We start from the raw sequence: 26,887 nt of genomic DNA on the forward strand, positions 1-26,887 counted from the left end.
AGGCGACGTCGTTTGACGTCGACCAGCAGCCCGTGCGCGCAGAGGAAGTCGGCGCCCAGCAAAGCCACGGGGACGCTGGCGGTAACAAAAGTCCATTGAAAACGCTGGCTGCCGAAGCAGAGGGTGACAACGCGTGGGCCGAAAGTGCGTATGGCCGAGCCATTAGCAGCGACCAAAGAGGGGCCGCAAACGGCGTCCCGCCTGTCCTGCTCGGAGGCGGGTATGACGCTCAGTTGGGCGCCGGTGTCACACAGGAAACGCCGCCCAGACGCTTTGTCCCGAATAAACAGCAAGTTGCCCGAGTGGCCGGCGCTCATGGCTGGGAATGAACGCCGGCCCGGCCGTTTCCCGGCCTGCTGAAAGTGCACGGGGGCCGGCACGTCCGAGCCTTGTGTCCGAACCTGGCGTGATAATAACACCACGCCCGGTCAGGTGGAGGCCCGGCCGTCGTGTCGGAAGCAGGCGGTGCGGCATGGCGGCCACCAGTTGCACCGGTAGTTCGGCCTCCAACCGCGCAGGGCGCTCGGGCGTCGTGGGCGTCGCCTCGGACGGCGGCGGGCTCCAGGTACCGCGCCAATGTGCTGGCGCGCAGAGGTGATCTTATCGGCTTCCCTGGCGAGGGCGCGGGAAGCCGTGATCAACGTGCCAGCCAGGGCGAGGCGTACCGGGTGAGGCAGCTGGCGAAGGAACAGCTCGCGGAACAGAAAATCCGGAGAGTGCTCACCGAGCAACGAGAGCATATAGTCCATGCGCTCGGACGGGGGCGTGTCACCGAGCTCGGGCAGAGCGAGCAGGCGCCGTGCGCGTGCCGCCGGTGAGAGGGCGAAAGCGTCGAGGAGGAGTGTCTTCAGCGCGTCGTATTTGTCAGCAGCCGGCGGGTGCTCGAGGAGGCTCAAGGCGCGGGCCGCGGTGGCGGAACCGAGCGCCGCCACAACATGGTGGAAGCGGGTGTCGTCCGCGGTGATGCCTCGCAGGGCGAACTGAGAGTCCGCCTGGGCGAACCAAACAGCTGCGTGAGCCTCCCAGAAGGTAGGCAGTTTAAGAGTCACTGCTGTGTCCATGTCGGTAGGTCACCAGTGAAGGAGCTGCGCACCAACGCGAGTCGAAAGAATTGACGCGACCAAAGACGGAATTCGTCCGAGTTGCTTTATTGAAACAAAACAGCTCAGGTATTCTGACAAAAGCCCGTTTATCGGGCAGCAATATATATACACATTTATGTCGGGAAGTTTGCCCAGCAAAAGCTATACCGGGCATGCCCGGGTGTCAAGGGCGAGCCTTGGAAAGGCGAGACTGGACCTGCCCGGGCGTGTTTGGCTGCGGCCTGGCAAGTCGAGGCTGGGCGTGCCCGGGCGCTCTGGACGAGCACTGGAAAGGCGAGAGCGGTCATGCCCGGACGCTCTGGGCGAGCCCTGGAAAGGCGATAGCGGGCATGCCCGGATGCTCTGGGCGAGCTCTGGAAAGGCGATAGCGGGCATGCCCGGACGCTCTGGGCGAGCCCTGAAAAGGCGATAGCGGGCATGCCCGGACGCTCTGGGCGAGCCCTGGAAAGGCGATAGCGGGCATGCCCGGACGCTCTGGGCGAGCCCTGGAAAGGCGATAGCGGGCATGCCCGGACGCTCTGGGCGAGCCCTGGAAAGGCAAGAGCGGGCATGCCCGGGAAAGACGAGACCGGGCGTGCCCGGGAGGTTCGGGCGTGCCCGGGAACAGTGAGTCCGGGCATGCCCGGGAGAGGCACGTCTGGCCGTGTTGTGGCCGGTGCAAGGCGATTGTGTGCATCCAGCGGTAACCGCTACAATCCTGTACTTTATCTGCTTGCTTCCTCTGCTGTTGAAGTTTCAGCACTTCTCCTGCCAGGCTAGCCTGTTTTGATGCCGCCTGCCGCTTCATTGCTTTCTCCTTCCACCAGCCGTACACCTTCCAATAATCAGGTGGGAAGTGTTTCTTCTCCTTCTCTAGCTTGTCTAGAGCTCCATACAGCGCTTCCAATTTTCCTCGTGCAAATGATCCCTCCTCTGGCAACGAATAACTCAAATCCTTGGTTAGCTCAGCCCATGCTTTCCCTGGTCTTACAGCGGCATAATGATGTTTGTTATATATAAAAAAAATGCCAGGGTATTCCTGAGGGGCTCCCCCTCCTTCCCAGACCTGTTTCCCATCTTATTGCTCTGGGCTGTTCCTTCCTGGAAAGTTATTGGTTCCCGGCATTGCCCTGCGGCAGCCTAGCCTCTCCTTGCTAACCGTAACGTTACCCCGTAACGTTACCCTTGGTAGATCTACCCCGTAACGTTACACTTGGTAGATCAATAAACAGTTTGTTATTCCGAGGCCAAACGGCCTGTACTTACATTTTGTTCTTTGATACAAGCGATGAGGGTGGAACGGGCAAAATCTGAGAGAGAGAGAGAGAGAGAGAGAGAGAGAGAGAGAGAGAGAGAGAGAGAGAGAGAAAGAGAAAGAGAAAGAGAAAGAGAAAGAGAAAGAGAAAGAGAAAGAGAAAGAGAAAGAAGCTCAAATTTGGAACGACCTCCAGCATAAAAGCTCACCTTTAAACAAAACAAATTGCTGGCGCCAGCCTCTCCCCTCCGTCTCGCAGAGCCCGTTTCGCCGATCTCGCCTTGAGCTGTATCCCACTTCTGACACCAGGATGTCGGGAATCGAACCAGGATCCACAACTTGAGTTCAAGGAATAACAAGCCTTTATTGAAAAACCAATACACAGCTGTGGAGGATGAAGGGAATATACAATTCAATTGAACAGCATAAGTCTGAGACACTCCTGAGTTCCTTATTGAAGGACCTTCCTGATATACTTGCAGAGTGTGATAAGGATCTCCGCTGGCTTTGCAAGCTCAGCATGGTGAAACAAAAGAGAGAGAGTGGGCCTTAACAGCCCCCACCCTCGTCCCATCCTGGGGAATGCTGAGCTCAAGGGAAAACCGTGGGAGAAGGCTTTTGCAATATTCCCTTGAGCCCTTATCTTCTTAAACAGATGTTAACCAGGCCTTGGGTTTGGGCAAGGATAAGACTTGTGAAAGATTTATCTCTCTAGGGAGGCTTTCTCAGCAAGCAGTTTTGGAAAGTGTAATTAACAACATTTCTCAACCATGAGGCCAGTGAGTTGGCTTATAAAGCACAGTTGAAGCCATAGGAGCTTAATTCTATATTTTCTTTTATAAAGCAAACACTAATTAAATGCAAACAATGATTAGATTAGTCAAACGTTATAATTAAAAGCATGTTTCTGACATAACCCCAATTTTGTCTCGCTGATTTCCTCTGCGCCAACGGCCTATTGGTGGATGTTAAAAATTGGCAGCTCATTAATGAGGAGACATTCAGTTCTCTTCCATGCTCGCTGAGCGGGTCCGCTTCGACGAGGCTTGCGTGCATGCTCTCGACCCTGATGAGTTCGCCCGCCTCCTCACCGAGTTCCCGGCCCTTACACAGCCCACCTTTTCAGCCATTGCCGTCAAGCACGGGGTGAAGCATCACATTCCGACCACCAGCCTGCCTGTCTACGCCCGGGCTTGACGCCTCGACCCGGTGAAACTCGTTATTGCAAAGGCAGAGTTCGACACGTTGGAGCGTCTTGGCATTGTGCGATGGTCCGACAGCCCGTGGGCCTCGCCTCCCCACATTGCGCCAAAGCCGGGTGGCGGTTGGCACCCGTGCGGGGATTATCGCCGCCTTAACAACGCCACTACCCCCGACCGCGACCCAATCCCGCACATCCCAGGATTTTTCCGCCCAGTCAGCATGGCCTGATCATTAACCCGGCCAAGTGCTTGTTCGGGTTGGCCTCAATTGACTTTCTTGGCCACCGCATCACGAGGTAGGGGGCCATCCCAATGCCATCTGAAGTGGAGGCTGGGAAGGATAATACAGTCGCCGATTGTCTCCCCCAGTCCATAGCTGGCGCGGTTCACCTTGGCATCGACTACGCCTGCATGGCGGCCGATCAGATCTCCGACCCGGATGTCCAGGCCTGCAGGGCAATGGTCATGGGGCTTCGACTGTCTGATGTGCTATTCAAGGACGTGGGCACCACGCTACTCTGCGATGTATCTTTGGGACAGTCTCGCCCCGTCGTACCCACCAGCTGGAGATGGCTGGTCTTCGATGCCATCCACGGTCTTTCTCACCCGGGCAGGAAGGCGTCGCAAAAGTTGGTGGTGGCGAAATTCGTTTGGCACAGGCTCAGGAAGGATGTGCGCGACTGGGCCAACACCTGCGTCGAGTGCCAACGCTCGAAGGTGCATCGCCATACCCAGGCCCCATTGGCGCCATTCACAGTGCCCGAGCGACGGTTTGACCATGTTAATGTGGACCTGGTAGGGCCCCTCCGCCCTCGCGGGGATTCACCCACCTCCGCACGATGGTTGATATGACCACCAGCTGGCCAGAGGCCGTCCCGCTCACATCTACAACATCCGCCGATGTGGCGCGGGCGTTCAACGGCACTTGGGTTGCCGTTTTGGTGCCCCCTCGGACATCTCTTCAGACAGGGGGCCCCAGTTCACTTCAGAGCTCTGGGGTGCTGTCGCCCAGGGGTTGGAGGTAAAGCTCCATCGCACCACTGCATATCATCCCCAGTCTATTGTATTGTGTGAGAGGTTCCATCGCTCTATGAAAGCTGCTCTCAGGGCCAGCCCTGAGATCTCGCGAGATCTTGGAGACGGCGGCAGGGATTTTCGAAGCTCCACACGGTCTCCACGTTTTTCGAAGTTAAGTCTGTTCACAATTGTATTTTGTCGAAACTGTATTTATCTTTCGGTGTGTGAAGTTATTGTGTGCAACTTTGGTTGTTTCTCGGTGTTTATCTTTCATAAATTGATCGTCTGTTTGCCGTGTCGCGAGCAAGGCCTTGTACAGTGTGCACTGTACAACCTTGAGGCTTTGTTTTTCTCTCAGTGGTCCGTCGTTTGTGATCCAATAACTTTCGTTCTCTGTATTCCCAGTCTTTTCACCCATAGCCGACTTCCTTGTGTAAATCTCAACTCAAAAAAAAAAAAAAAAAAAAAAAACATTTCCTTCTCTGTTCTCATTCGTTTATTCATTCTTATTCGTTCGTTCGTTCTTCGACCACGTGTTTCTCCCCCATTTCCCCAGATAGTTTTCACTCATTAACCTTCAATGTTTACACTTTCCCCTCAAGTTATGTATTCCGTCATATTTTATAACACCTTTTTCTTCTTCTTCTTTAAAAGGCTGCTTTCGACTTGCTCACCAAATCAATTCATCCCAAAAAAAATATCCATCTCCTATAGTGCCTTTGTTCTACATTCCCTAAACTCTCCTGCACTCCATCCTCCATCCAGCGTCCTTAAACTTATTTTTAACTCGAAGGTCACAAGAAACTCATTTTGCAATAAATGTTCGTTTCCCATAAATCGTACACTTTCAAAAATCCAATCTCACCCCTCCCCTCCAAATCTTCCCCATAACCCCTCCCTTCCAAATCTTCCCCATCACCCCTCCCCTCCAAATCTTCCCCATCACCCATCCCTTTCAAATCTCCCCCCTTGCCCCCTCCCTCCTAAACTACTCCCTCACCCCTCCCCGCCAAGACGCCCCCTCGCCCCTCCCCTCCTAGACTCCTGCCTCACCCCTCCCCTCCAAATCTCCCCCATATCCCATCCCTTTCAAATCCCTCCCCTTGTCCCTTCCCTCCCAAACTCCCCCCTCACCCCTCCCCTTCAAATCTCCCCACCCTCATTGCTTCTCAATTTCCCCCCGCTCACTCCCCCTCCTCAAAGCGTCCTCCCCGCTTCTTCCCCCTTCAAACTCTCACCTCCATCTCCCCCAACCTTCTGCCTCGCTCTTCCCCCTCCTCAAATAACACCTCATTGTGGCTCACCCAATCACCATCAAACCTTTTGTCCGCCCCATCCTTCCCTTTCTCCGAGCTATTCTGAAATCTCTGACACACCTTCAACAGCTCTCCCTACCTCTTCCACCTCTTCCACATCTTACCCTCCCCCTCCTCCCCCCTGTGTCTGTATCTGATGCTCCCCCTTCCTCTTCATTAACGGTATGGACCTCAAACATCCGGGGCCTTCGTTCAAACTTAACTGATCTCTCCATACAGGTTGCTTCTGTCAAACCAGACGTGATCTGCTTAACAGAAACTTTCCTCCTTTATGATGTCTCTGATTCCATAGTATCTCTCCCGGGCTACTCCCTCCTCCGGTATGATAGACCTGAGCCTCGTCCTGGAGGCGGGGTTGCTATCTTTATCAAAAACTCTCTTCCTCACTCGCCCTGCACTGCACTCTCTCCACCTCACCCCCAGGAATACCTCTGGCTACGGCTTCCCCTTCGCTCCCACCTCTTGTTCATATGTGTGTTGTACCGTCCACCAAACAGTGATGACTCCATCTACATCTCGCTGTCTGATGATATGGACCAACTTCTATCTACTCATCCCAACTCTCTCTTCCTCATATGTGGTGATTTCAACTGTCATCATGCCAGTTGGCTGGGTGTGGGTACCTCTCTCACCAGCCATGGCTCCTCAGCAAAGGACTTCTGTGACTCACTGGGACTGACACAATCTGTCAATTTCCCGACCCGGATCTCAGTCAACGGAACATCTTCTCTTCTGGACTTGGTTATGACTAACTTCCCTGAAAATGTCTGCTGCTCTTCTTCTGCTCCGATCGGATCATCTGATCATGTCCTTGTTAAAGTGGACATCTCTCTGACCATCCTCAGGGAGCCTGCTCAGCGTCGACGAGTCTGGCATTTCACTCAGGCCAACTGGCACGGTCTTCAAGCAGCCATCAATCATCTGGACTGGTCTCCCATCTCTACCACCTCTGACATCAACTCATCCTGGGAATTCTTCCAAAGTAAATTGCTCTCTCTCATGCACAGATTTATCCCATCTCGTCTTCAGTTGTCATACCCTTCCTCCCGTCCATGGTACACGGAATCTTGTGGTGAGGCTGTTGCCCAGAAACAACTTGCCTTCGTCTCCTGGAAAGCAAATCCAACGGAAGGAAATCTCATTTCCTTTCACAAAGCCCGAAACAAGTGTGTGTCCACCCTCAGGAGAGCCAGGAAACAATATCTCTCCGTTCTCAAGACCGAACTCTCTTATCTGTCTCCCTCTTCCAAATCCTGGTGGCGTCTGGTCAAATCCGTTTCTGGTGTTTGTTCCCCCTCCATCCCCTCCCTTACCTCAAACGGCTACACAGCTGACTCCGCACGTGAAAAAGCTGAATGCCTCAACTCTGTGTTTGCCTCTAAATCTTGTGTCCCAAACCCATCCCTCTCTGTACCCACCATACCCAGTCGTACCCTGCTGCTCCTGGACTCCGTGTCCTTTCCTCCTGACAAGGTGGAAAAGTTTCTGTCAACCCTCGACTCTGATTCTGCAACTGGACCCGACGGCATCAGCCCACGGGTCCTAAAATCCTGCTCTGCTGCTCTATCTCACCCTCTCTCTGTTCTCTTCACCCTCTCTTTTGCTCAAGGTCAACTGCCATCTGCTTGGAAATCAGCCAACATCACCGCTTTGCACAAAAAAGGTGCAAAAACAGATCCTAGCAACTACAGACCAATCAGCCTTCTCCCAATTATCAGCAAAGTCATGGAATCCATCATTGCTTCTGATATGAAATCTTTCCTCTTCTCCAATGGCTTGATCTCTGATCATCAATTTGGTTTCAGACCAGGTCACTCTACTCTGGACATGCTGCTTCTGCTGTCTCAACAATGGATGGAGGTCCTCAATGCCAAACAGGAAATTAGAGCTGTCTCCCTCGACATATCACGTGCCTTCGACACGGTCTGGCACCCCGCTCTGCTCACCAAACTCTCCTCCTTTGGTATCCATGGAAATCTCCACGCATGGCTGGCGGACTTCCTCTCTAGTCGTCGTCAACGTGTGGCCCTGAATGGGTTTCTCTCATCTCCTCTTCCTGTTCAGGCTGGAGTTCCCCAAGGCAGTGTTCTGGGCCCCGTGCTTTTTCTGGTCTTCATCAATGATCTCTCTGACTCTCTCGAAAATCCTCTCTATCTCTTTGCTGATGACTCCACTCTCTGCCGCTCCATTCCTCTTCCCTCAGATCGGCAGTCTGCTGCCTCTTCACTCTCTGAAGACCTTGACAAAATCACAGACTGGTCAAACAAGTGGAACATGTCTTTCAATCCTGACAAATCTCACACTCTTACTATGTCTCTCCGAAAAGATCGACTGGACAACCCTCCCATCTACTTTCTCAAAATCCTCTCCAAGAAGTTCTGTCGCTCAAGATTTTGGGTCTCACTATCTGCCATGATCTTTCTTGGGAAAACCACATTTCCAAGCTGGCCTCCAAAGCCAGTCGCCGACTGGGCATCCTCCGTCGTGCGAAGTCCTTCCTCGGCACACCTGAGCTCCTCACCACATACAAGGCTTTCATCCGCAGCTCAATGGAATACTGTTCTCCCCTATGGGCCGGTGCTCCTGCCTCACACCTAGCTCGGCTTCACGCTGTTGAAACCAAAGCTTTCAGAATTATTGGAATCTCCCGCGATGAAGCTATCTCTGAGGGCCTTTCACTCACTCACCGCAGGCAGGTAGGTGGTCTTTCTGTCTTCGACCGACTCCTCTCCGGCCTTGCACCCCCAGCTCTCTCTGTGCTCTGTCCCCCAAATATTCCTACAGGTCGCACAAGATCTGCCAGCAACCCTCTGATGGTTAAACTGCCGAAATCTCGGCTCTCCGCTCACCTTCACTCTTTCATTCCTCTTTTCTCCCGCCTCTGGAACAAACTCCCTCACTCCCTTCAATCCCACTCCTCCCTCCAGGTCTTTAAAACAGCTGTTCACCACCATCTCTTATCTTCCCCCATCCAAAACCTTGATCTTTTCTACCCCCGCTAATTCACCCCAGATCCACCTTGTTTGAAATTCCAACTTCTTTCCTGGAAGTCCTGGCAGTGTCCATATGTTTTATACCTCTCCCACTGCCCCCTTCCCACGCCCCCCCCCCCCAAAGCCCTCGCCCTCTCTCAGATCTCTCGATGTCTCCATGTCTCTCGGTCCCTGCTCTCAAATGTTGTGTTTGTGTCCTTCCCCCTCTCTCCCCATCTTGTCTACCGCTCCCTATGTTATATGTTTTATGTGTCGGTTTGTCTTTCTGTGTGTTCATGTGATTAATGTTCGCTCTTTCACGAGCCTCGATATTGTATACAAAAAAAAAAAAAAAAAAAAAAAAAAGCCTCCGGGATGACAGTTGGGCCGACAGACTCCCGTGGGTCATGTTGGGCCTCAGAACAGCCCCTAAGGAAGACCTCCAGTCCTCATCCGCGGAGCTCGTATATGGCCAGCCGCTGCGGGTTCCCGGGGTGTTCATGCCAGACGCCACAAGCCCCTGGTCCGCTGCCCGTCAGCGGTCGGTTCTCCGGGAGAATGCCAAGATGTTTGCACCAGTGGCCACATCTCAACATGGTTTGCCTCAGGCCCACGTCCCGCCAGATCTACGTACAGCGGAGTACGTCTTTGTTCGCCATGACGCACACCGGGGGCCGCTTCGGCCGCCTTATAGCGGGCCTTTCCACGTTCTGGAGGCCGGGGACAAGTCCTTCATCATCAACATCGGCGGCAAACCGGACCACCTTTCAGTGGACCGCCTCAAGCCGGCTCACTTGGACCTAGACCAGCCCCCTCGGTTGGCTGAACCACCACGGTGGGAGCCGTCCCCTGTCGGGTAAGTCCCCGGTTGGCCCGCCCACTGCCAAGCCGCCAACAGTCCCTGCTCGGGTCATCAGTCGTTTTGGCCGGGTGGTTAAGGCCCCCAGAAAACTGACATTGCCCGTGCGAGTGAATTCTGGGGGGGGGGGGGGGGGCGCATGTGGGGGTTACTCCATTGGGACATAATCCACAGGCATGGGACCAGTGGGGCTATTGATTTTATGGGCGTGGCGTGCGTTCGGTTGTTGGATCCACGCCCCCTTAAGAGTGATTTTATGTTATAAAAGATGCATGAGTTCCGGTCGTGAGTTAGTTGTGTTGGAATAAAGGAGCTTTGAACAAGCTGCGAAGTGTCTCGCCCTCTCGTCATCCGCAACTCCTACAGCATGATGATAGGGCAGGTCAGGAAATTTTCAAAAACCACTGGCTACAAGTTGGCACACCCCTCTGATGGCCGGTAGCTGCAACATTCAAAATGGCCGCCAATAGGTACGAAACGGACAATATCTCAGCTTCTACTGATCATATATCTAAGTGTAATACCACTTTTTCCATGTTTTCGAGTGCAGATAATCCATTTTTAAAGAGTATTTTAGGATTTGAGATCAATTTAAAGGTTACGATTGGCTGTGATTGTTTTTGTGAGCTGAAAAACTGTTTAGCAACTTCGTACTCTGTCTCAATTATAGGCGATTGTGACAGGTCCATAATATGCTTCACAGCCTTTATATCAAGAAATGTATCACTTTCTGGATTCGGAGCAACAAGTGCACGAGCCAAGTGTGAGTTCCGCTCGCTGAATCTGTGATCCATCTCTCCAAGCACTGAATCAATAGTGTTGTCGTACAGTCTCTGAAGTTCTGTTTTTTTCGTCATCATCCCTGTGTCCTGTAGTTCCCATAATGACATACTCATCCATATTCGTGTTCGTTTTGCGTCTCCGTTTGGGGATCGCAGGTCTCATTGATGCACTGGCAGCTGTGGCCATGTCCCACACCTTATGCTTATTAAACTCCTCGTCACAACGGAGTTTCCGTACACAAGCTGTTGAACTAGCCATGATATTTAAACCTGTCATCAGGTCAGTGTCCTCTCTCTGTAGAAGCTTGTTTGGTGGGTCCAACAGGGCAAGAACTGTGTGCACTAACTTGGCAATGAATGAGAAACTGGGCTCAGTCATCTCACACAGCAGGCCCACAGCCTCCATTCGTACCTCTGCGCCATAGGCCAGCACAGAGTCAATCTCAGTCAAAAGAGATGTTATGTCATTGAAGGATTTTAGAATGACTGACACAGTGGCAAGATGTCCCGTCCATCTCTGTTCCAGAAGGCGTTTAAGATGCACACCCTTATAGTGCACAGCAATTGTGGGCTTCTTGCAGAAATTGTAGAGGGCATTACACACATGAAAAAAGTCCACGACAGCTGTCTCTGCTGACATTGCGTGTACTACCACTAAGTGTAGCTGGTGGTTAAGACAGTGTACATAAGGTATCTCACGACCTAGTTTCTCTTGCAGTAGCTTCTGGACGCCACCATGCTTCCCAGACATCAGAGCAGCCCCATCAAATAACTGGCTTAGAATCTTTGATGTGTCCAGTCCAACTTCATTTAGCTCTGCCAAAATGATGTCTGTCAATGTCTGTGCGTCACCTTTGCGAGCTGTTGCTATGGTTAGCAGGCGCTCTGTGACCTCATATGACTCATTTACAAATCGAATGGCAATCGATATATTTTCACACCCGGTGGGGTCACGGGTTCCATCTACTTTCAAAGTGTAATAGGAGTCGCCTACTTCCTCCACTATAGCCTCTGTCACCACACTGCTGAGTGTACTTATGAGTTCATTTTGCATGTCGTGACAGGTGTACGTGGCGTTGTGAGGGATCGTTTTCACAACATTAGCCAATTCAGGGTCCTTTTTAATCGTATAGTCCAGTAAGGAGAGGAAAAGTCAACCCCCCCCCCCCCCCCCCCTCCCCTCCGACATGTTATCAAAAGCCTCTATCTCCCCTCATAAAGGCAACTGGTTTTCCACCAAAAATCCGACAACATCGATGACAGAGGAAACATAATACCTGTTCTTTCGTAGTTGGTGTGCATTGACAAGTGTTGAAATCTCCTTTCCAGTATTGACACGCCTCTCCCGCTCCTTCCACAGTGTGTATAGCAAGAGATATGCTCCTTTGAAGACTCGTGTTTATGAAATCCCCGATCTCTCTCCAAAGCATTTTTCCAGTTACGAAAGCCCACACTCCCAAAGGCATCCAGTGTCCGAGACCTCTGAGTGGCGCTAGACAGCCGACAGCAAAAACAAAATGCTGTATCGGCCTTGACACTGTATTCAAGCCAGTCTCGGTTGTGATACCAAGCGGAGACAAATGAATGCTTCCTACCACTGAAAATGCTGGCAGGGTACTGTTGTAAGACGATTTGGTTGGGCTGGTCAGTTCCGAGGTCATCTATGACTATGGGTTGTCTTCCACAGCTAACGCTTATGCATCATGGCTGCTTGCCATCATGGCATCATGGCAGGTGCATCATGGCTGCTCGCAGAAGGAGGCTCTTGCTCTTCAGAGGTGGCCGTGCTGGGCGTATTTGCTCCCTCTTCCGTTGGTGGAGCTGGAGGAGGCCTTGAAGAAGCAGCACCATGCAGCCATTTTCTTATATCCATTTCTGTTCGAAGTGCAGTCTGATAGTTGCTTGCTCTCACTGAAATATATTGGCGCCAAGCGCCGTCTGACTTGCTAATGCTAACTGTACGTTATGCGCGCTTATCTTGACGTAATGACAACAAATCAAAACAGTAGGTCATAGGTCAAACACCAGACCAATGAGCATACTACTTCCCCAAATGTGACCGTATGCAAATATGACCAACAGGGTGTGTTTTTTTTCTTTTCTTATTTTTGTTTTTATTTCTTTTCATTTAGCGAAAAGCTTTTCACTTTTAATATGATAAATATAAATTAATTAATAAAACGCAAAGTTTGGCGCCAAAGGCTTGGCCTGCGGGTGGGTGGGGGGGGGGCACAATAACTCATTTGGGGGGGGCATGGCCTGTGAATACCCCTCCCCCCCCCCATGACGCCGACACTGCCCTCAACCCTCGGCTCAATCCCTTCATCTTCCCTGCCTTCCCGCCGATCCGCCATTTTATATACAGGCCTACATCGGCATTTTCCTGCGCGCGCCTAATCTCCTCAGAAAAAAACATTTCTTTTAAATTCCCAATGCACTGTTTTGGGTTCTAATGACACCAATTGACTATAAATTTAGAATTTACCGGGTACTAAAATCAACCCTCCCTCAAAGACAGAGGTAATCGCTGCAATTTAAATTCCAAATTTCCCCAAACTGAGCACGGTTGGATCGTGGTTGTCCGATGGGTTCAAAAATCCCACACTCTTAAACAACAATTTGTCGAGTTCGCAGCTAGTTATCACCAGCCTTGGACGGATGAATCGAACCAGCTTTAACTCCCGGGGCGATCTCCAAATCTGGCGATTATGACACGCATGGGATGGAAGAAATACAAAGCGTTTAACTCCACAAACGCAAGGGTTTATTCCGAAACCCAACCAAGAACACGACAACGAAAATGTAACAATAATTATTTACAGCAAAATAAAGGCACGTAATGAAAATGACGAAAACAAAGCTGAGGTAAAAATGCTAACTTGAGGTACCTTCACATGGACACAAACACACACACACAGGGTAAAGTAATAAAATAACAGTTCACTCTCTGGCACTTAGCTGGCCCAAAATAGATCCTGTTGGTAAACACGGCAGCTGTCAAGCCCAGAGCCACCATGCGGGAAGCTCTGCAAAATGGCGATGCCTTCAAACGCCGCATGCCAAACGCGCTCGCTATTGAGCTGGTGGCGAGAACATAGACTGCCCTCGTTCCTTTCTCCGCCATTTGGGGAAGGATAGCGCGGCCTTCAGCTCCCTGGCGAGCCCAGCAGTCAAAGCTCCTTCATGATCGCCACACAAAACACTCACCTCCAAGGCCATAAAAATGGCGAAGCTTCTTGCTCGTGCTCTCCCTTCAGACGAACCAATCGTGAAGCTTCTTCTTCACCCACCTATGTCATCTGGCTGCGCACTCAGGGGGTTGATCTGGCTGCGCACTCGGGGGGCACTGATGTTGGGCGATTAGGCCTGGCTCGCAGTCGGCGTTACAATTAATCCCAAAGGTGTTCAATGTGGTTGAGGTCACGGCTCTGTGCAGGCCAATCAAGTTCTTCCACACCGATCTCGACAAAGCATTTCTGTATGGACCTCGCTTAGTGCACTGGGCCATTGTCATGCTGAAACAGGAAAAGGCGTTCCCCAAACTGTTGCCACAAAGTTGGAAGCACACAATCGTCTAGAATGTCATTGTATGCTGTGGTGTTAAGATTTCCCTTCAGTGGAAGTAAGGGGCCGAGACCGAACCATGAAAAACGACCCCAGACCATTATTCCTCCTCCACCAAACTTTACAGTTGGCACTATGCAATCGGGCAGGTAGCGGTCTCATGGCATCCGCCAAACTCAGATTTGTCCATCGGATGGTGAAGCATGATTCATCACTCCAGAGAACGCGTTTCCACTGCTCCAGAGTCCAATGGCGGCGAGCTTTACACCACTCCAGCCGACGCTTGGCATTGCACATGGTGATCTTAGGCTTGAGTGCGGCTGCTTGGCCATGGAAAGCCATTTCATGAAGCTCCTGATGAACAGTTGTTGTGTTGACGTTGCTTCCAGGGGCATTTTGGAACTCGGTCGTGAGTGTTGCAACCGAGGACAGACGATTTTTACGTGCTACCTGCTTCAGCACTCAGCGTTCCCGTTCTGTGAGCTTGTGTGGCCTACCACTTCACAGCTGAACTCTTGTTGCTCCTGGACGTTTCCACTTCACAATAACAGCACCTACAGTTGATGGAGGCAGCTCTAGCAGGGCAGAAATTTGACGAACTGACTTGTTGGAAAGGTGGCATCCTATGACGGTTCCACGTTCAATGTCACTGAGCTCTTCAGTATGGCCCATTCTACTGCCAAGGTTTGTCTATGGAGATTGCGTGGCTGTGCGCTTGATTATATATACACCTGTCAGCAATGGGTGTGGCTGAAATGGCCACTAATTAGAAGGGGTGTCCGCATACTTTTGATCATGTAGTGTGTGTGTGTATATATATATATATATATATATTGTTACGGACCACGGATAAGATGTTGGTTTTGCCGAGCGGAGGCCCCGCGGCCCTAACAGTTACCCCGACTAACCCGATTCCTGAACGTTGGCCGGATCGCGCCACAGATATTCAATAGGGAAAAGACTAAGGCGACACGGATGTGAAGAAGAAGAAGACAAAAGGTTGGAAATACGAATATAATTTATTTACGATTTACAGGCTCAAAAAAACCAAGGAGAAGGAAAGATAAGAAAATAATATACAGAAGATATCAGAGACACAGTGCAAATTCCTTATACAAACTTAATTAAATACACAGGGACAAGACACACAGAACAAACTCACGTACACAAAAGGATGGAAAGGCAGGAGGTGGATGGCTGGAGGGAGAGGAAGGTCCAAGGGTACTGCAGCACGATCGGCGCGTTTAACAGCCGCCGTTCCTTCGCGGCCCTGCTCCGGAACTGCCGTCAAGGCCCCAAGCTGCTGTCGTTGCTGCGTGGCTGCGGCTGCTCTGTGGACGTCGCGTGCTTTGCCAGGACTCATCTGGTCCAACCACACAACTGAACAACGTGCTTGCTGCTTGCCCAACTCTCTTGCTTGGTCCAACTTTGGCGAGCAAGGCGACGAATAGCAGGCTTTGTGCTTCCCTGGATGATCTCCTCCAGTACCTTGCGCGCGCGCTTTTATAACGCCTCCGGCGATCAAGCCGCCGGCCTTCAGGACACGCCCATCGGTGTGCTCACCTCGGTCCTGGTTGGTCGCGCGACCCTCTGGCTCCGCCCTTGATGACGACGGGCGGGCACGCCCTTCTTCCCCGACCCGAGCACATGTTCAATGGTGGTTTTGGAGGGGATGTAATTGGCAATCGAGGCTTGGCAATGATGAAAGGGGGGGAAGTGAAAGGAATCTACTCTATTTCACTTGGTGCAATGGAGTGTCATCTTAATGGGAGACAAGGCCTTACCCTAATACACATAATAAAGATATAACTATCAACCAGGGGGAAATCTATGATTGGCTGACGTGTATGCTTTATGGACTAATTATGGGACGCCCTTTGACCTTTACACAACACTGGAGGCAGGAGGGTCCAGAATCAAGCAATATTAATAAAACACACAATAAAAAAAATACAATCCTCATATCCACAACACTGCACCCTCCTCCTCTTAGGCACGTCCCGGGCCTATAACTTTAACTTAGTGTGACACGTAGGTGTAGTTCCCTCTACATTTAACCTGACCCTGAGTGCGACAGTTTTAAAACATAAATAAATATGTCCCGCTGCTCCATTGCACCCTACCTAACAGACTCACGCCCACATCTAACCAAATTGCGGAATGGTCTTCAAACTATACACTGACGGTGGGGAGCATTATTTACAATGGCTCTGCTTTCATTTACAAAACGAACCCAGGACCTGTGATTGTTCTTTTGGGGGGGAGAGACAGTCTGCTCTGCATCAATGCACCCTGAAAGCACCCAAAACGCACCAACACACCCTCAAGCACCAATCGGTGCACAGTCATCACTGTTCATCAATAAAAAAGAAAAACAACAACCCCTAACCCTGCAGGTGGTCTCTTGCTCTTCGGATCCCTCTGCTGGCTATTATTATTTTCCAGGTGTTGTCGTCTTCTTTGCTGGCGGCCTATTGGTGGAATTAAAATGCACCCAACGTGTCCATTTTTTTTTTTATGGCCCACAGGGGCCGACTATGTATGGTTCACCTGTGGGGCATCGGTGCCCTGTGGCCAAGGTCCGCCAGCAAGATTTCGGGCCCTCAAGGCCGGTTCCAGCAGAGGGGCCATGCCCCAACCCATGGGGTCCATAAGTGGTGCTCGGCCACAGACAGGTGGTCCATAAGGTGGTGCATCGATGCAGACAGCTGGTTCTGGGAGTTCCGGGCGCACAATGGCGGACTCACGCACGCTCCCCTCGGCGCCCAGTGGCGCACAGGTCCTCATGTGGGAGACAAAGGGGGGGAAAGACAGATGAGCGAGGGGTAAGGTTACAAGGGTACACATCAATCAAGGCAATGCAAGGCGAAGTGCGTACGGAGAGCGAAGTGAGAAAAGCTCGTCCCTACCGTACGTCACCCCCCCCCCCCCCCTGTCACCTACTCTATCCTTGCCCTTACCCCATATTTACAAAATCTACACATTTACAAATTCGTCACTACTGTCACGTCTTCCCCATATTTCTTCTATTCCAAATTCGTCACCACAATCCCTCTAGCCAAAATTTGCCATCACCCAATTCATCATCAATCCTCATAAGGACGAAGAGATGGAACATCAAGCACAATGTTACACCCACCTCATGATGCGTTTCACATTCCAAACATTTGCATCAAAAATAATAAAAACCACCTGGCATGGTGTGGAGGTACGTCACCTCAGGTGAGTGGATGCAGATGGTGCGAGGAGATCTTCATCCTAACTACTTTCTAAATGACTTTAAAACACTTTACACTACCCGGGGTCTTTCCCTTCCAATCCATTGGCCATCTTACACTATGGGTTCTAAAAACCAACTCCCATTGACCAAACTGTGGTGCTTCTCAATTTGGGGTCTCACTCCCCCGATTCAACTCCCTGTGCCCTTGCACAATTTCAGGACTGGGGCATGTAGCTCTCCCAGCAGGTCTTCCCACCTGCACACCTCCACCACTGCAGTTGCCACCCGAGCTTACCTAGCTCCTCACCCTAACCTATCTAATTGGGGAAGGCCCCTCCTGGCTCTGTCACCCCTCGGTGCCCTCTGGCACTAGGCTACCCGGGTCCGTCCTCCGGATCCTCGGGCCCCATCCACAACAACTCTACCGGCTCCCAGAGCCCACCTGCGGCCTCACCTGGCCGACATCCTCACAGTGGTGGAGTGCCCAAACCAACTACACACACTAACAGACTACACGCCCAGCCATTTCCACAACACGAATGCACCCATCCAAATACCATTCTCTCACCCGCACCACAGATGCCAATATCCAACCACAATTTACCTATACCCTCTACCTATCACTTACACTACCCTCCCCGGGTATTCATGATGGGGGTCCATCCTTCCCCCATTCACACCTTCGCACCATCCACTCCACTCCATAGTTTCCACCATACTCACTCCACGACCATCCATTCCAATACTCCATATATTCCACACTCCATGTATTCCACACTCCATGTATTCCAGACCATTTATTCCATACACCTATTCTCCATACACCTGTCATTGCACACCTGTGCAATCACACCTGGTGCCACCTGCACCCTCCTTCCTTCCTGGACCATTTGGTCAACACAACACACATCACCATCACTCCCTCATACACTGCTCCATCCACCTGTCCAGTTGCACACCTGTGCAATCACACCACAATTCACACTCACAATCATTTACTCATACACTGCTCCATACACCTGTCCAGTTGCACACCTGTGCAATCACACCTTTTAACCATACACACGGCATCATCTAATCTACCTGTTGCCCTGCTAACTTAGTGCTCCCCGTCTTCCCTTTAAACTAAGCACATATCACGTCATTATCATCCACACTAATCTACCTGCGTCCACACTACCGGTATCATTGTCACTACCTAATCTTACCATTACCTAAGGTCATCTTCTAGGTCCCTACACATTATCCAAACCCTCTCGGGCTAGTTTTCACTGCCAAACCCCATAAATCTAGTGCTCCTTTGCCCCCGCTGTGAGAGATGGCAGAGTTGCCATCCCACCACATCGGGTGTCTTCCACTACCAATTTTGCTCTCCAAATTCCAACCAATCTAAAATTTTGCCAATCACTACCAATCGTCTGCCAATCCTCACTCTGCCAATCATCAAATTTTGTTTTTCTAATTTCGGGGCCAAAACACTATCCTCATCATCAGTCTTCTCGCTAGTGCCTCTCGGTGCGCCAATTCACTTCTAAAGCTCGGCTTCGTAAAGCCGAGCAATGAATGCGGGTTGTTTGGTGCCAGCGGCTGGATACGTCCGGCACTCGGTGCAGGGAAGGAGGTTTACCCGGGCCGAGATCCCATGCACCACCTCGGCACGGAGCCATCCAATGGCCCGATCTCGACCTGCCGGAACGCCTCAACAAAAAGGGGTCGCCATGACGACCCTTCCTATCGGGCTGCCCGCTCCGCCTAGTGGAGCACGGACGCGGCCGTTCCGAGCGAGGCCCAGCGTGGATCGCGTACGGCGGTTCTTTCGAAACCGCCGTGGTTCGGATCCCCGCTGGTCCTCGCGGCACGCGAAGCTGCCCGTCACGCACCGAGGGCCCGATTCGGCTATAAGTCGCTCTAACCGCTAACCCAGTTACAGTCGATGCTTCACCTGCATGCTCACACGCATACGCTACCCCTTTCACCCTCACCGAGCTCGGTGCTCCAACGCCGCCCGTACACCCCGTGTACTTCGCTATTGCACTCGTTCTTTCGCTCACAGACTTGGTCACACACCTGACCACCGCACACCTTTGCACACACTCCTCGTTCGCACACCTCACCAACACACCTCTTCGCGCCCCCTTCTCGGTCACCTCCTCTGTGACAATCACAGGTGTGCTCTCACTCGCACACCCAACCACGTGCCTCACTACCAACTCAAGTGTGCATTCCCACACGCTCTACCATTCCAGGTGCGCATCCTTCCATTCCAGGTGTACATCCTCTCTCACCTGCCACAACCAACTCACGCTCCGTGTCACTCTTACTACTCTTACCTCCACACTGGGTCGCGCACTCACCCTTACTCTCGACAGCGTACTCTGTACTCATGCACCCGTCCGTTACACACCTTTCTTGCGCATCCTCTTGCGCACACTCTCTCGTTACTCCCTCCGTAACACTCACCACAGGTGTGCATTCTTCCTTACTTTTGACAGCGCACTCTTTCCTCATGCACCTGTCCGTTACACACCTTTCTCGCGCAGCCTCTTGCGCACACTCTCTCGTTACTCCCTCCGTAACACTCACCACAGGTGTACACTCTCTCGTAACATCCTCTGTAACACTCCCCACTACGTGCTTCCATGTGCTCCCTCGCACACGCGCTACGACCGACTCACTCTCGACAGCACACTCACTCCTCGGCGCGCACTTTTTCCTCACACACCCCAGAGTCGGACATTCTCGCACACCTCCTCTTTCGCACACCGTACCTGTCGCACACTTCACCAACGGCCTCTCACGAATACCCGGATCCAAATCAACCCCCAAGCCGACTGAAGCTCCCCTCACATCATATACATTTCCGAATATATCGCCACTCACCTTGGCACCTCGTCTCCGCACCTCCTTCACCACCTGCAAACTCTTTATTTGGTTAGTGAGCACACCATTATGAGTTGAGCACCGACCTTGCACATATTCCATCACCTCCTCCTGTATTTCTCTCTTAGTTTCTGTCCGTCTCTTCTTAATTTCACTCACCCCCTCTTCCACCTCCTTTAACTTTTGCTTCACCTCTTTTATCTCCCGGTGCGTCTCCTCAATCTCGTCCTCTAAGGCTACCTTGACCGTCTCTATGTGCGTCCTCACCTCCCGGTCCTTCGTCTCCATTACTTCTGTCACCTCGTCCAACCTCGTTGTCAGTGCCTCACGTACCATCTGACATTGCCTCTGTGTCGCTATTAAGTCATTTTTAATGTCGTTTTGTGTCGCTTTTAACCCTCCTAGTACCGCAGTGTTCCTTTGAACCTGCTCCACTAACTCAGTCTGTCCCACCGTCAGCTGTTCCACCTCCTCCGTCAGGTCCTCTATGCCCCCTTGTAACTTTGCCGTCCCATTTCTCACCTCTTTTACCATACGCTTCTCGCCTCGCTTTACCTCCTCGCGTACCCCCGAGACCTCCTCACTTACACCTCGTCGTATCTCCTCCTTCATCTCCTCCATCTCTTTTGTAGATGCTACTCTCATCTGTCCTAATTCATCCCTCTGAGCATCCAATTTGGCTTCTACCCCGATTTTCACCTCCACTATCTGGTTCCCCATCTGTTTGATTTCCCGGGCGGATTGCTCCCCTATCTCCCGCAATTTGTCTTCCATCCTGTCTTCTAACCCCATTAACCCCTTCTTTACCTCTTTTATCCCGTTGTCTAACCCCTCAAATTTACTGTCTAACCGTTCACCGGTACCCCTTGCTTCATCCCTCATTGCCCCCATTTGGCCCCTCAATCGCTCACTATCAGTCCTTGCTTCGTCCCTCATTCGCTCACTATCAGCCCTCGCATCGTCCCTCATTCGCTCACTATCAGCCCTCGCTTCGTCCCTTAATTGCTTACCCATTTTGTCCATAAGGGCCCCCATTTGCAGCAAAAAAAGGTTCGAATCCACCGGCGGCGCTGCCACGGTCGCGAGCGTGGTCGCAGTAGCCATGTGCGAGGCGCCATTTTGCGCGCCCGTAACCTCGTGCGCGAGAGCGCCATTTTGCGCGCCTGAAACCTCCTCAACCACCTCCTCATTGTCCTCCTCCACATACATTTCCCCCTAGTCCTGGGTCGATTCTACCCCGTCTATCTCTCCCACCGACATCCCGTCGCCTTGACCAGCCATGGCGCGATTTCAAAATTCGGGTTTTGTAAAACAAAACAAATTTCAGTAGCTCGTAATTTTGAGCGTGTTAAGCGTGCTTCGGGTCCGTTCCCGCTCCCGACACCAATTGTTACGGCCAATAGTACAATTGGTGTTCCAAAATTTGGGCTAAATAAATTTAGTCCCAGGTTCGAATCCCAACTCCTGACTACCAATTGTTACGGACCGCGGATAAGATGTTGGTTTTGCCGAGCGGAGGCCCCACGGCCCTAACAGTTACCCCGACTAACCCGATTCCTGAACGTTGGCCGGATCGCGCCACAGATATTCAATAGGGAAAAGACTAAGGCGACACGGATGTGAAGAAGAAGAAGACAAAAAGGTTGGAAATACGAATATAATTTATTTACTATTTACAGGCTCAAAAAAACCAAGGAGAAGGAAAGATAAGAAAATAATATACAGAAGATATTAGAGACACAGTGCAAATTCCTTATACAAACTTAATTAAATACCCAGGGACAAGACACACAGAACAAACTCACGTACACAAAAGGATGGAAAGGCAGGAGGTGGATGGCTGGAGGTAGAGGAAGGTCCAAGGGTACTGCAGCACGATCGGCGCGTTTAACAGCCGCCGTTCCTTCGCGGCCCTGCTCCGGAACTGCCGTCAAGGCCCCAAGCTGCTGTCATTGCTGCGTGGCTGCGGCTGCTCTGTGGACGTCGCGTGCTTTGCCAGGACTCGTCTGGTCCAACCACACAACTGAACAACGTGCTTGATGCTTGCCCAACTCTCTTGCTTGGTCCAACTTTGGCGAGCAAGGCGACGAATAGCAGGCTTTGTGCTTCCCTGGATGATCTCCTCCAGTACCTTGCGCGCGCGCTTTTATAACGCCTCCGGCGATCAAGCCGCCGGCCTTCAGGACACGCCCATCGGTGTGCTCACCTCGGCCCTGGTTGGTCGCGCGACCCTCTGGCTCCGCCCTTGATGACGACGGGCGGGCACGCCCTTCTTCCCCGACCCGAGCACATGTTCAATGGTGGTTTTGGAGGGGATGTAATTGGCAATCGAGGCTTGGCAATGATGAAAGGGGGGGAAGTGAAAGGAATCTACTCTATTTCACTTGGTGCAATGGAGTGTCATCTTAATGGGAGACAAGGCCTTACCCTAATACACATAATAAAGATATAACTATCAACCAGGGGGAAATCTATGATTGGCTGACGTGTATGCTTTATGGACTAATTATGGGACACCCTTTGATCTTTACACAACACTGGAGGCAGGAGGGTCCAGAATCAAGCAATATTAATAAAACACACAATAAAAAAAATACAATACTCATATCCACAACAATATTATATATATATATATATATATATATATATATATATATATATATATATATATATATATATATATATATATATAATAATAATGCATTTATTTTATATAGCGCTTTTCAGGAAGCCCAAAGACACTTTGACAGAGTGCAAAACATAATGCATAGCAAAACATAAAAACAATTGCAAAAAAAGAAGAATCAATAGGGAAATATTCAAAGCACAAAGGAGGGAGAAGGAGAGGAGATAGTCAGAGGTTAGATGCTGTGGGTTAAATGTTGAATGCAGTGTTGAACAGGTGGGTCTTGAGTGATGTTTTGAATGTGGTGAGTGAGGAGGAGTCTCTGATGGTGTGAGGTAGCGAGTTCCAGAGGGTGGGAGCAGCGATGGAGAAGGCCCTGTCCCCCCAGGATCTAAATTTGGTCCGGATGGGGGGGGTCAGGAGGTTGGTACCAGCAGAGCGGAGGTTGCGGGTGGAAGTGTGTCTGGAGGGGAGGTCAGCCAGGTAGGATGGGGCCAGGTTATGGAGGGCTTTGTAGGTCAAGAGGAGGATTTTGTACTGGATTCTCTGGGAGATGGGGAGCCAGTGAAGCTTGTAAAGGACGGGGGTGATGTGGTCACGGGTCCGGGAATGGGTGAGTAGACGGGCAGCGGAGTTCTGAATGTATTGGAGTTTATTGGTGATTGTTGAGGGTGAACCATAAAGGAGGCTATTGCAGTAGTCCAGACGGGAAGTGATGAAGGCGTGGATGAGGGTTTCTGCAGCCACGGGGGAGAGGGATGGACGGAGACGGGCGATGTTTTTCAGGTGAAAGAAGGCTGTCTTTGTGATCTGTTTAGTGTATTTGTCGAAGGAGAGGGTTTGGTCAAAGATGATGCCAAGATTCCGGATGTGAGGGGAGGTGGATACTGGGAAACCGTCGATGTTGAGGGCAAAGTTATGGGTGGACTTGGTGAGCGTTTTTGGGCCAATGATGATTATTTCAGATTTATCACAGTTAAGTTTGAGGAAGTTGATTTGAAGCCAGGATTTTATTTCAGTGATGCAGTTTGTCAGGATAGAGTGGGTGGCGGTGGAGATGGACTTGGTGGAGATGAAAAGCTGGATGTCATCGGCGAAGCAGTGGAATTGGAGACCATGACGGCGGATTAAGTGACCGAGGGGGGACAGGTAAAGGATGAAGAGGAGGGGGCCAAGAACTGAACCTTGGGGGACACCTTGGGGGAGGGGAGCAGTGGGGGATTTGCAGTTATTGATGGAGATGAACTGACGTCTGTCAGAGAGGTATGATTTAATCCAAGAGAGGGCAGTGCCGGTAATGTTAAAGGTGGTTTCAAGTCGGATGAGGAGGATGGTGTGATCGATGGTGTCAAAGGCGGCGCTGAGGTCGAGGAGGATGAGAATGTTGAGGTTGCCAGCGTCAGAGGAGAGGAGAAGGTCGTTGGTGATTTTGAGGAGAGCAGTTTCAGTACTGTGGTTGGAGCGGAAATCCGGATTGGAATGTTTCATACAGGTTATTGGCAGAGAGGTGATGTTTGAGTTGAGTGGCTACAGCGCGTTCCAAAACCTTTGACAGAAAGGGTAGGTTGGAGATGGGTCTGAAGTTATTTAGGGTGTCAGGGTTTAGTCCAGGTTTTTTCAGAATGGGGGTAACAGCAGCAATTTTGAGGGATGGTGGGACGATGCCTGTAGACAGGGAGGAGTTTATTGTTGCAATGATAAGTGGAGAGAGAGCAGGAAGGGAGGCCTTGACAAAGCTGGAGGGGATGGGGTCAAGAGTGCAGGTGGCAGTTTTCATTCCGATGAGGAGTTCAGAGAGGTCAGTAGGGGAGACTGGGGAGAATTGAGACAGGGGATGGCAGGATAAGAGGGGGCCGGTGGTTTGAGGGGGAGCGGGTGCGGCGGTGGTCAAGCTGTTGTAGATGTTTTCAATTTTGCGTTGGAAGAATGAAAGGAAGGAGATGCAGTTGTCTATTGTGAATGACTGGGTGGTGGTGTTCAGGGGGCTGAGGAGTTTGTTTATTGTAGAGAAGAGTGCTTTTGGGTTTCGGGAGCCAGAGTGGATAATTTGAGAGTAGTAGGCGGAGCGGGCGCGGGAGAGGGCATCTTTATAGTGTTGTATGTGGTCCTTGTAGGGATATATATATATACAATATATATACAATATATATATATATATATATATATATATACAATATATATATATATATATATATATATATATATATATATATATATATATATATATATATATATATGTATATATATACATATATATATTTACAAATATATATAAAAACAAATTCAACAAATTTCAGAAAATATACGAAATATTCTCGATTTGTATTTTTAATTAATTTTCTGAAATTTGTAGAATGTTTTTCACTTGGAAGTTGTGGGTTCCGATGTGTAAATAAAGGTGGAAAAACTTTGATGTCATGCAATTTAATTCCAGGCTATAACGCCACAAACGGTGAAAATTCTTGAAAGGGGGTGTAGACTTTCTGGAGACACTGTACATTTCCACGCATGTGAAACACCAGAATTAGTTTATTGCTGGGTCGAGATTCGAACCTAGGCTGGACACCTGAAATGCAAATGCACAAACCTATAAACTACAAGATGAATAATTTTTTGTGCAAAATGTTTTTTTTACACTGATTTATATAATTCTGTATATGAAAACTTTCATTATTGTAGTTTCAGGAAAGTTTTCTGAACTTGCAATGTTCATTAATGTAAATGTACCACTGAATCCTCTGAATGTTTGCGTTAAATTTATCTTGTGTTTTCATTGGTGTACCTGGCTTTGAAATGATTACTTCAGATGTTCTCCATCACATGTACAATAGTTAATGTGTATATTTGTCAAATTCTGTGCAAGCACTTTCATTGAGCTCAGCAGCCATTTTGGTAAGCGGGTTGACCTGAGGACACTTTGGCCGAGCAGTTAGCTGTACAAAATGTCCTCTTTCTAGTGCATTATTTTTAAAGGCTTTGTGCCCTTATGTGATAACAATCGCTGTCGGTGGCATGTACGAAATGGTTGTGGCAGCGGTACAATTTGTCTGATATTAATCTTGCTAGAAAGAAGGCCTCAATGTGTGCTTTGGCACTTGGGCTGGGATTTTAAGCCAAGGTGGAATTTAATGTCATAACTTGTCTTTTCTGATGTCAGTGGTAGTGTTTTGGATTCCTGTTGATACCGCTGTATAAGTCGCAGAGATACTTTACTCAATCTTCCTTGAGCCTTGAGAAGCAAATTTTAGGTTTTCATGATTGCATCTGATCGGGCCTTGCCTTGTTGCCTCCCACCGTGAGTGTTGGGAAAGATTCTGATGCCACACAAACTGTTGAACAACACGCAGCTGACTATCTAATATTACAGAGAAAAGGCTTATACAAGGGTGTTTCAGAAGCAATAGTTCCATGTGTGAAAGTGGGAAAGTATACGATGGGATAAGATGGCATGGGATTGGAGATGGTAGCAGCAGGAGCCAGGCTGCAGTGAACATAATGCCATGGAATGCTTTCTTTGGCTGTGGTTGGATTGGGTCGGGCTCGGAGTGAGGAGAAGTTATGGAAGCCAAGCCACAGAGGGGCCCAGGGCAGGGGTGTGGCACTGAGGCATGCAGTCCGTTCCGCACGCTATACCCCGCACATGCATTTGTATTATTTTATCAATAAGTGATGGCCATTGTTGTTGTAATCACAGTTATTATTCTCTGTATTACAGTGTCGTCATAATTACTGTCATTACACAAGGATGAATGGCAGTATTCTACATGGATAGCATGCTCACTTTCGAGTTGTGGAATAAGACCTAACAAACAAACAGTAGTCCATGTGAGTTGGAGGTCGACCATTACATACCCCGCATGCGCGAAGCGAAAAGAGGGATTAAGCAATTGTTTCACTTTATCTGTCTGTCCGTCTACAAATGTCAGTTTCCAATGGAGGACCAACTCGTTTAAATTGAATGTTATATTATGAACATGAATGGGAAAACAATCATTCCGCTTAGCATTACTTGGGCTCTGAATATGTTCCAACGCACATGCACGGAGAAGAGTGAGATAGTTTTTTACTCGGTCGGCCTGGCAGTCGAACAGAATTGAAAAACATTCCAAACA

Source organism: Myxine glutinosa, chromosome 1 (assembly GCF_964187855.1).
Source record: "Myxine glutinosa chromosome 1, kmMyxGlut1.1, whole genome shotgun sequence".
Lineage (NCBI taxonomy): Eukaryota > Metazoa > Chordata > Myxini > Myxiniformes > Myxinidae > Myxine > Myxine glutinosa.